The following is a 9,007-nucleotide window of genomic DNA, read 5'->3' as shown; positions in this document are numbered from 1 at the left end:
CCTCATGGTATTGAATATCTAGATCATAGTCCTTGATCAATTCCAACCACCTTCGTTGGCGCATATTTAAGTCTTTTTGTGTGAAAATGTACTTTTCACACCATACAGCTCCGTAAATATCCTACATTTCACACCATACAGCTAGTGTCTCCATATCTTCAATGCAAACACTATGGCTGCTAACTCTAAATCATGGGTAGGGTAATTGGATTCATATGGCTTCAACTGCCTCGATGCATACGCAATCACTTTCCCGTTCTGCATCAACACACACCCTAAACCATTCTTAGAGGCATCACTATACACATCATAAGTACCGCTCTCATCTGGCAAAGTTAACACTGGCGCGGTTGTTAATCGCGTCTTTAAGGCTTGGAACGCTTCCTCACACTGGTCATTCCATTCGAACTTCGCTTCTTTCTTCATCAAGCTTGTCATTAGTTTGGCGATTCTAGAAAAGTCTTGCACAAAGCGTCTATAATAACCCGCTAAACCAAGAAAACTTCGAATGTCGGTGACACTCTTTGGTGTAGGCCACTCACTGACAGCTTTTATCTTTGCAGGGTCCACTGCATCTCCTTCCTTAGATACAAAATGTCCTAAGAATTCACACTTCGAGAATTTGGCATTCAACTGATTGTCTCTAAGGGTACTCAACACTGACCTTAAGTGTTCTGCATGATCCTCCTCATTCTTAGAGTAGACCAGAAAATATCATCTATTAAAACCACTACAAACTTGTCCAAGAATGCATGGAATACTCGGTTCATTAAGTCCATAAAGGTTTCAGGTGCATTGGTTAACCCAAATGGCATAACAGTGAACTCATAATGACCGTATCTAGTCCTAAATGCAGTCTTTGGTATATCGTGATCTGCGATTCTCAATTGATGATAACCTGACCTCAAGTCAATCTTTGAAAACATTCCCGCTCCTTTCAACTGGTCAAATAGATCATCTATCCTAGGCAAAGGATACTTATTCTTGATTGTGACCTTATTGAGCTCCCTGTAGTCCATACAGAGTCTCATACTACCGTCCTTCTTCTTCACAAACAAGACTGGCGCTCCCCAAGGCGATGCACTTGGTCTAATATAACCTTTCTCTAGAAATTCCTCAAGTTGACCTTTCAACTCACTCATTTCTGCTGGAGCCATTCGGTATGGGGCTTTCGAGATAGGTGCAGTTCCGGGTGCTAAATCTATGGTAAAATCGATTGGTCGACTGGGCGGCATTCCCGGGATCTCCTCCGGAAACACGTCCAAGAATTCACTCACCACTGCAATATCCCCTGGTTGCTCTTTCATTACATGGTCTAGGTCTCTCACATTGCATAAGAAGACAGGGTTCCCTTTGTGTATTAACTTCACGAGCTCCATTGCCGTGACGATTCCTGCACTCCTAGGCTTCCCAAAACGGCGATACGATACCACCTTTCCTAGACTAGACTTCAAGTGAATCTTCTTCTTCTCACAGTCAATCTTAGCTTTAAACATGGCCAACCAGTCCATTCCCAAAATCACATCTAAATCTCCTAACTCAAACTCAATTAGGCTAAACAAGAATATGGTCATGGCTATGGTTAAAGGTACGCTCCTATGGATCGTGGTGCATTTCACGATCTCACCGGTTGGTATCACTATGGGTACTTCTATTCCTTCAGGTTCTTTTAGTTCTAACTTCTCTAAGATACCCTTTGATATTAATGAATAAGTCGCACCAGAATCAAATAGTACTTTAACTAAAACGGAGTTAATAGAAAAAGTACCGGCTGTGACGTCAGACGAGTTTTCGGCTTCCTGCTTAGTGATCACATTCAGTTTTCCTTGGGCAACTCCCTTGTTATAGCCACTTCCATTGGCATTTCGGTTCCCATTTGGTTGATAGTTCCCTCCGGGCTTTCCATTACCCTGGCCACTATTGCCATTGCTACCACTCTGGTTACCCCTTTGGTTTCCACCATTATTTCCCCCATTCCGGTTTTGGTTATTCCGGTTGTTGTTCTAGCGGTTGCCTTGGTTACCTTGGTTGGGTTTCCCATTCTTGGCCCAACACTCAAATTCTCTATGGCCTAGCTTCTCACAAAAACCTACAGACAACTTGGTTTCCATTACAGTCTCGACCTGGGTGATTAGTATGGCAACGTCTACACTCATAGACTCTCGTTCCATTCCCTGCAGACTGATTCTTATCTCCGTTGTTATTGTGGAAGTTGTTCCTATTTCCACCATGGCTTCCCTTGAACTGGAAATGGTTGTTTCCCTTGTTTTTCTTAAAATTCCCTTGGTTTTGCTGACCACCACCTTGGTTATGGTTGCCAACATCCTTCCTCTTTTCACCAATCCCATTCTTTCTTTGCTGCAGGCCATACAGATGGGCAGCTTTTCCATATAGGGTGTCAAGAGATGTAAAGGTCTCTCCAGCAAGCATTAGTTGCAAGTCCATAGTCAATCCACTCTCAAATCTCTGGGCTCTAAGCTCCTCCATTGCCACCACTTCCGGTGCAAACCTAGACAACTCGATGAACTTCGAATAATACTCTGTTACAGACATACCATCCATTTTCAACTCGATGAACTCTTGAGCTTTCTGCTTCTTCAGGTATGGTGGGTAAAACTTGTTTCTTAAGGGTACCTTGAATGATTCCCATCCAAATCCAGGTGTAGCTCTCAAAGCATTCTCACATCTTTGCCACCATAGATCGGCTTCTCCCCTAAGGTAATAAACAACACTATTAACCCTAAGGTTCTCTGAGCAATTGACAGCTACGATAAGCTTATCGAACTCCCTTAGCCAGTTCTCAAGTACAGTTGGGTCTATCTCCCCTTGGTACAAAGGAGGCTTACTTTGGGCCACCTTCTTAAACATCTCACCAGCTGGATCAACTCCCTGGTTATTCCTATTCTGTGCTAAGTTCTACACTACTTCAGCCAGTTGCCTTACCACGTCAGCAATTCCTTGGGTAGTCATTTCCCTTCTCCTGAATAAAACAAAAGACTAACTTTAACAACTGAGGTTGGACACTGCCTTACTAACACATTGCACTAGCTAGTCATTCAATTGGTGCACATACACAAAGATTTTCGGACGCTAATCCGGATAGGCGCCTGTTTATGGGCCGCTTTTTCCTTTAGTCCGCATCACAAAATTCAAGTGGTGAAAGATTGGACCACTTTGCAAGTACAATTTCATTGAAGAAATGCATAAAATTCCTTTCGCGATAATCGCTCAAATATAGTATAGACTTAGAATTAAGGATATAAGAAGGAATTCTAGATTTTATTACTTCAAAAAAAAAAAACATCCTTTGGATCGTACTTTATTTGGAAACCACAAAACTGAACTACTAAAGCCATAAATAGTAGTGTACTACTTTATTGCTTCACTAAATCTAGGCACTAGCTATTACAAAAGATTAAAATGCTACTCAACTATCCAGCCACCCTTACAAACAGGTGAAGAGGGCTCATGGTTTTCAAAATCATCAAAGTCTTCCTCTGGATCAGACTCATACTCCATATCCTCATTGTTTTGCTGTAACACACTGTTCACTTCATCATTGTTGATTTCAGGCTCAATCTCTGTGTCACTGGAGATCTCAATAGTGGGTTCAGGAATGATAGGGTTAGGGTTCTCAATCTCAACAACATCATCATCACTATCCTCACACTACTAGAAAATACATGTTTAACGACAAATCGATTACGTCATTATCAAAAATTTGTCGTTAAATGCCTAATTGCGCTGCCATATAACGACCAGAGTTAATGACCCTCGTAATTGTTAAATTAAAAAAAATTAATAAAAAGTAAATTAAAATCTGTTTGTCGTTGTTCCCACTTTCTAAGCGCTGGTTTTAATTTTTGAAGTCCGCTCAAATTTCATTTATTTCTTCTCTCACTAAAATCAGATTCAAAGACTCGGTTGCGGCTAACTAGGTTACCACAATTCTCAATTTTCCCCAAAACTTCATCACATATGGATTCGAGTATGAGAGTATCTCCATCTTTCTCCGCTTCTTCGTCAGTTTTTGCAAGCACATGAAGCCTTGATTTCTCATATTTGCTTCTAAGACTCAAACAGCATTCAGGAGGCAACGTTCCATTGGTATTTTCCCTCTTTATTTCTGAATTACGATTTCTGCTCCTCTACAAGAGGATTTAGGTTTTGGTTTTGCTGTCTGGTTCAACTAATTAAATTTGTGTTCTTATTTTCACCCAAAATAATCATAATCTAGGGTTTATATATGGCAATGAATTATTTCGTACTATTACAAATTGTTACTTATTGTTTACGGGTTTTCTAATGTTTAATTCAATTCCAATTCCAATATAACCAATTCCTTATTTTGGTAAAAAAAAATTCTAAGATATCCCCATTTGTGCTAGTTAGAACGAGATTATGTCAATTTATCCGAAATAGAAGGTTGATTAACGAATTTCTTGGTTCCCGTATGTTAACCTTTGTGGCTTGGTACCATTAATTGGGTGAAATGCAATAATTTTTTTTGGTTTATTCGTTCAATCTTACTCTCAGGTTGAAAATTATAGTATAAGATTGAGTTGTTTGGCTTTTTTGTTGGATGAAAATTATAGTATAAAGATTGAGCAGTTTGGCTTTTTTATTGGTTTAATTGCTCACTGCTTCCTAGGTTTGATTGAGATTGTTTATTAATTTGTGATATTTTTTGTTGAAAGATTAGCCTGTTTACTAGCCTGTATCATATTGATGGTCGACCTTGTTTTTTTTTTTTTTGACAGCATCGACCTTGTAAAACTCATGTGTTTTCTTATTTATCTCTAAACAATTTTACACAATGCGGCTATAAGGAACTTAATAATCGGATATGTCGCCAATTTCTTGCAGATGAATCGAGTAATGTCATTTGCTGGTTTTGATCACCAGGGTTCTTCTAGAAGGTTTGTATATCTATGGTTATAAGTAAATATATATAGGTGTACGTTGTGTAGAAGCATGTCGTAATGAAGTTCTACCCTACTTGCTGTATTTTCATATGACTTGATTCAAGGATGAGAATATGTATAAAACTACAAAGAGTATATCTTTTATTTCCCACTTAATCCACCTATTTTGATAGATTATATTTTTTTATCTTTGATCTCTCTTACTTCTATATTTTCAAGTTTGTTTCCCTCCTGAATAGAGTCAATAGACACAGAACTTGCAGCTAGTCTTGCTCGATCGGTTAATATGAGTCTTGCTCTTGCACTGGTAATGCTAGAACATTGGAGATGAGTTCAGTACCAGCTGGAGGCGTTGAATTGGTTTAAAAGTTTCAAACTTTCATCGCCTGGCAGTGTATATGATTGGAACAAGTAAACTAGGTATTTAGAATGCTTGGCTGACTCTTTTTGAACATGAGGTGCTTTCTTATTTTGATATCATACATGTACATGATACGCCATCTAGGACTGGGAGTGTTCATTAGCTTGACCTGTGTGTTCTGGTTCAGATTAGTTTGCAGGCATTTGTAGGTTGATGAAGACGTGAAGTAGCATCAGCTAGGCTTTAATGCTTTGTTACTATTTTGTGCTCAGTAAAGTAGTAACATCACACCCTAAGAAGCATCAGACTGGAGTAAGTAAAGTCCCTAGCCGCGTTTTTCTCTAACTTTCCCTTCCTTGGAATTGTGAGTAGTTCAAATATTTGATACTCCATACTTCACTGCAGATTGACACTAAATTTATGGAAGTGCTGACATTCAGGTAAATAGTTCCCACCTTTTCACATGATCCTTTTCAAGAGTTGTGGCTTCTTCTACTTATAAATATTGCCTATTATTGAGTTACTAATTTCCTAGCACGCTGAAAGAAGTAGATAATGGAGGATAAAGTTTGAGAAATTATTCATTCTTCTTGTATTGTAAGAACTTGTAATCTAGTTTTCCCTGTCTCTACACATTTCATACACTGTAACTTTTGCTGACATTCAACTCCCTTTACATACACAGAGAACACCACATGACATTTTTTCAGAAGTCAGATCTGTTTTTCATCTGTCTGCAACAACCTCTGTCCTTTAACATCCAAGTTCAAGAAACAGAACTGGAAGCAGCTTAGGTAATTTCATTAACATTCAATTCACTATTAGATTATGGGTATTTAACGAAAATATATTAACGACAAACTTTCTCTCTTCGGTTATATCTTAGTTCTGATAAAGAGCACAAGAACATTGCAAGCAAAGACAACATGTTAATGGTCACTTTTGTTTTTCTGGTTTTAGATGATATGGCTGCTTATTCCTCATCATACTAATATTGAACCTTGTTTGTTGGTGCGAAATGTAAGTGGTTGCGGTGCTGAAAGATTGTGAGGGGGCTGGGGTACTAGAGCCTCGCATATATATGTTTGTGCATGCAAGTATGTTATCTGGCACCGTTTTATACTGTTGAACATTTTCAAGGTTTTGTAGCTATAGCTGAGCTGCTTAGTTATCATGTGAATCTGGCTAATTGAGATTGTTTTTCATTGTGAAACTTGTGTTTTCTAAAGTTTGTAGAGGATTTTCTTACTCTTTTATAAGAGACTGTTCAAAAGATATTCTTATTCAATTATGATATTTAATTATGTATTATGTTTCTCGACTGTAGTCCAATGTTGTATGGTTTATATTTTCATTTCACTTAAACTTATTCTACTTGTTGGACACTGTAGGTATTCTAGGTCTCCATCACCTATGAAAAAAAGATCTACGTCTCACTCTAGGTCCATATCTATGTCTCCTCCTAGATACCGGTCCCATTCTCGTCCCAGGTCAAGGTTTGCGAGCCATGGAAGGTTGGCTTGAAGCTTAAAAGGCACATTTGTTGTTCGCTTTCTGCTTGACTGCTAACTCTTTATTCTATAGCAGGATTGAGATCCTCTAGAGTCACTCATAGAGAACTTGAGGATTTCTTTTCCAAGTAGGGAAAGGTGAGTACTGGATGTATCCTGATCAAATATGCTGTTGTCAAGACATGAATGGACTTAATGTTACTATTCCAACATCACAAGCTGGATCAGAAATGCAAAAATAGGTCGAAGCTGCTACACATCAATTCTAGATATTTGGTGCAAATTTTCTTAATTTTTTTTAAGAACAAGGAATCATTGAGATTTAATTCTTAGTATGGACCAAGTTATATATTTGACCTTATTAGTTTGGTTGTTTTGTTCACATTGAATTTGTTTATTATAAATCTTTTGTGATTTATTACGTTAAATAATATAAATTCAGTGTAATATTCTATATATACTTTTTATGGTTTTGAATGAATTGCAGGTTATATATATTTTTTATATTTACGACAAACTATATTTATTTTATCCACATTAACGTCGAAATAGTAGTTGTTGGACGATAATTAAAATTATTGTGTCCATTTGATTCTCTTTTTACGTCAACTATGTTGGTCACTATTTGTTGTTTGTTTGACGTCATTGAGTACATAATAACGACGAACATCCTTTTTGTCGTTAATAAATAACGACAAACAACCTTTTTGTCGTTAAAAAATAACGACGAACAATAATTTCGTCGTGTAAAATTCACGACGAACATTGACGTTAATACTAATAACGTCGGAAGCTATTACGACAAAAATCACGACGAACTTTGTTCGTCGTTAAAGGTTTTAGCGACGACTTTTTCGACTTATAACGACGAAAAAGTTTGTCGTTAAAACCCCTTTTTCTAGTAGTGTCATCCATCTGAGTCTCTGTATCATGATCTAATCCTGTAAGGTTGATGTTCTCTACCGTCTTACCATCATCAAAACATTCCTCTGCTAGCTCTATAATCGTAGTCATAATCTCCAAGTCGTATCTCCATCTACCATCTGGAGTACCATACTTGTAGTAATTAGGAATACCATTTTCCATATGCATATCCCGAAATCGGTTCTTAAGCTCTATGTATGGGTTCTTGGAAGGTAAGCAATGAATAACCATATCTGCCATAACATCTTTCTTTCTCAATTCAGGTAGGTTCTTCACTGAAGCAAAGTAATTGCAGGCAAACTCAATCTTCTTGACATAAATGTGTGGGGTCTCACAGTCTAGCTTCTCCAGGTTTCCTAGATTTGCGTACTTTGAAATCAACATCTTAATACTGAAAGTTAACAACTACAAAGTCTTACTAAAAGTGTTCCAAAACAAAGTAAGTTCGTTGAGCCATACAATTTCAATGCACAAGTCATGCTTAATCATGAATCGTGATGCAATTGATCACATAAAGCAAAACAAAACATGATCAAACTTTAATTAAAAGATCACAACATCAAGGCATAATCACATAAACACTTGATTAGAAAGGCATACTTAAACAACACATATTTAGACTAATTACGCCCTTCTTATTCTACCCATTCCTCACTTAGAAAAGAAATAAAAAAATTCAAAATTAATTTAAATAAATAACCTCAAATATTTACGAAATTATTAGAAATTAAAATCGAAAATTTTAAACTAATTAATCGAATAATTTAATTAATTCGATTATTTTCAAAAATAATTTAAAAGAATAAAATAAATAATAAAATAATTAATTCGGAATTTTCGAAAGAATATATTATTATTATTATTATTTTTTTCGAAAATTCGAAAAAATCCGAAAATAAAATTATTATTATTATTTTTTTTAAAAATCTGAAAATATTTCGGAAATTCGAAAAATAATTCGAAATTTAAAAATAATTTTCAAATACTAGAAATAATTGGTATTTGGCTTTTCAAAATTTTGAGTACTAAAAAATAACATTTTGACTTTAGGAAAATAATTTTCGAAAATCCTAAAGTTCCGCAATCGTAGTTTAAGGAGTTACCACTTTGCACTATTAATTAAGGCAAAGCAGCTCTCAAATTAGAGCTCTGCAAATACCACTTTGTAACACCCTAATAATTCCTTGCTTTTTATAAAACATTTTCCAACTTAAAACACAGGAATTACCAAGATATTACCGCCACCGTGATGTTAGGTTATGATACATATGACAATTCATAAATCA

General features: G+C 36.5%; 1 long non-coding RNA gene across 5 annotated transcripts; it reads left to right on the top strand.

The window, feature by feature from the left end:
* Window positions 1–3,827: 3,827 nt before the first annotated feature.
* Window positions 3,828–7,170, top strand: LOC110806112 (uncharacterized). Of its 5 annotated transcripts, XR_008925333.1 has the most exons (7): window positions 3,828–4,107; window positions 4,867–4,919; window positions 5,496–5,598; window positions 5,692–5,726; window positions 5,972–6,080; window positions 6,173–6,383; window positions 6,678–7,170. It is a non-coding gene; the product is annotated as an uncharacterized lncRNA (long non-coding RNA). The 5 variants fall into 5 exon arrangements; XR_008925374.1 differs by having other exon boundaries at window positions 3,829–4,107; window positions 6,312–7,170; XR_008925301.1 differs by having other exon boundaries at window positions 3,829–4,107; window positions 6,247–7,170.
* The last annotated feature ends 1,837 nt before the right edge of the window (window positions 7,171–9,007 follow it).

This window comes from Spinacia oleracea, chromosome 1 (genome assembly GCF_020520425.1).
Source record: "Spinacia oleracea cultivar Varoflay chromosome 1, BTI_SOV_V1, whole genome shotgun sequence".
Taxonomy (NCBI): Eukaryota; Viridiplantae; Streptophyta; class Magnoliopsida; order Caryophyllales; family Amaranthaceae; genus Spinacia; species Spinacia oleracea.
This window is presented reverse-complemented; position numbering and strand designations above follow the sequence as displayed.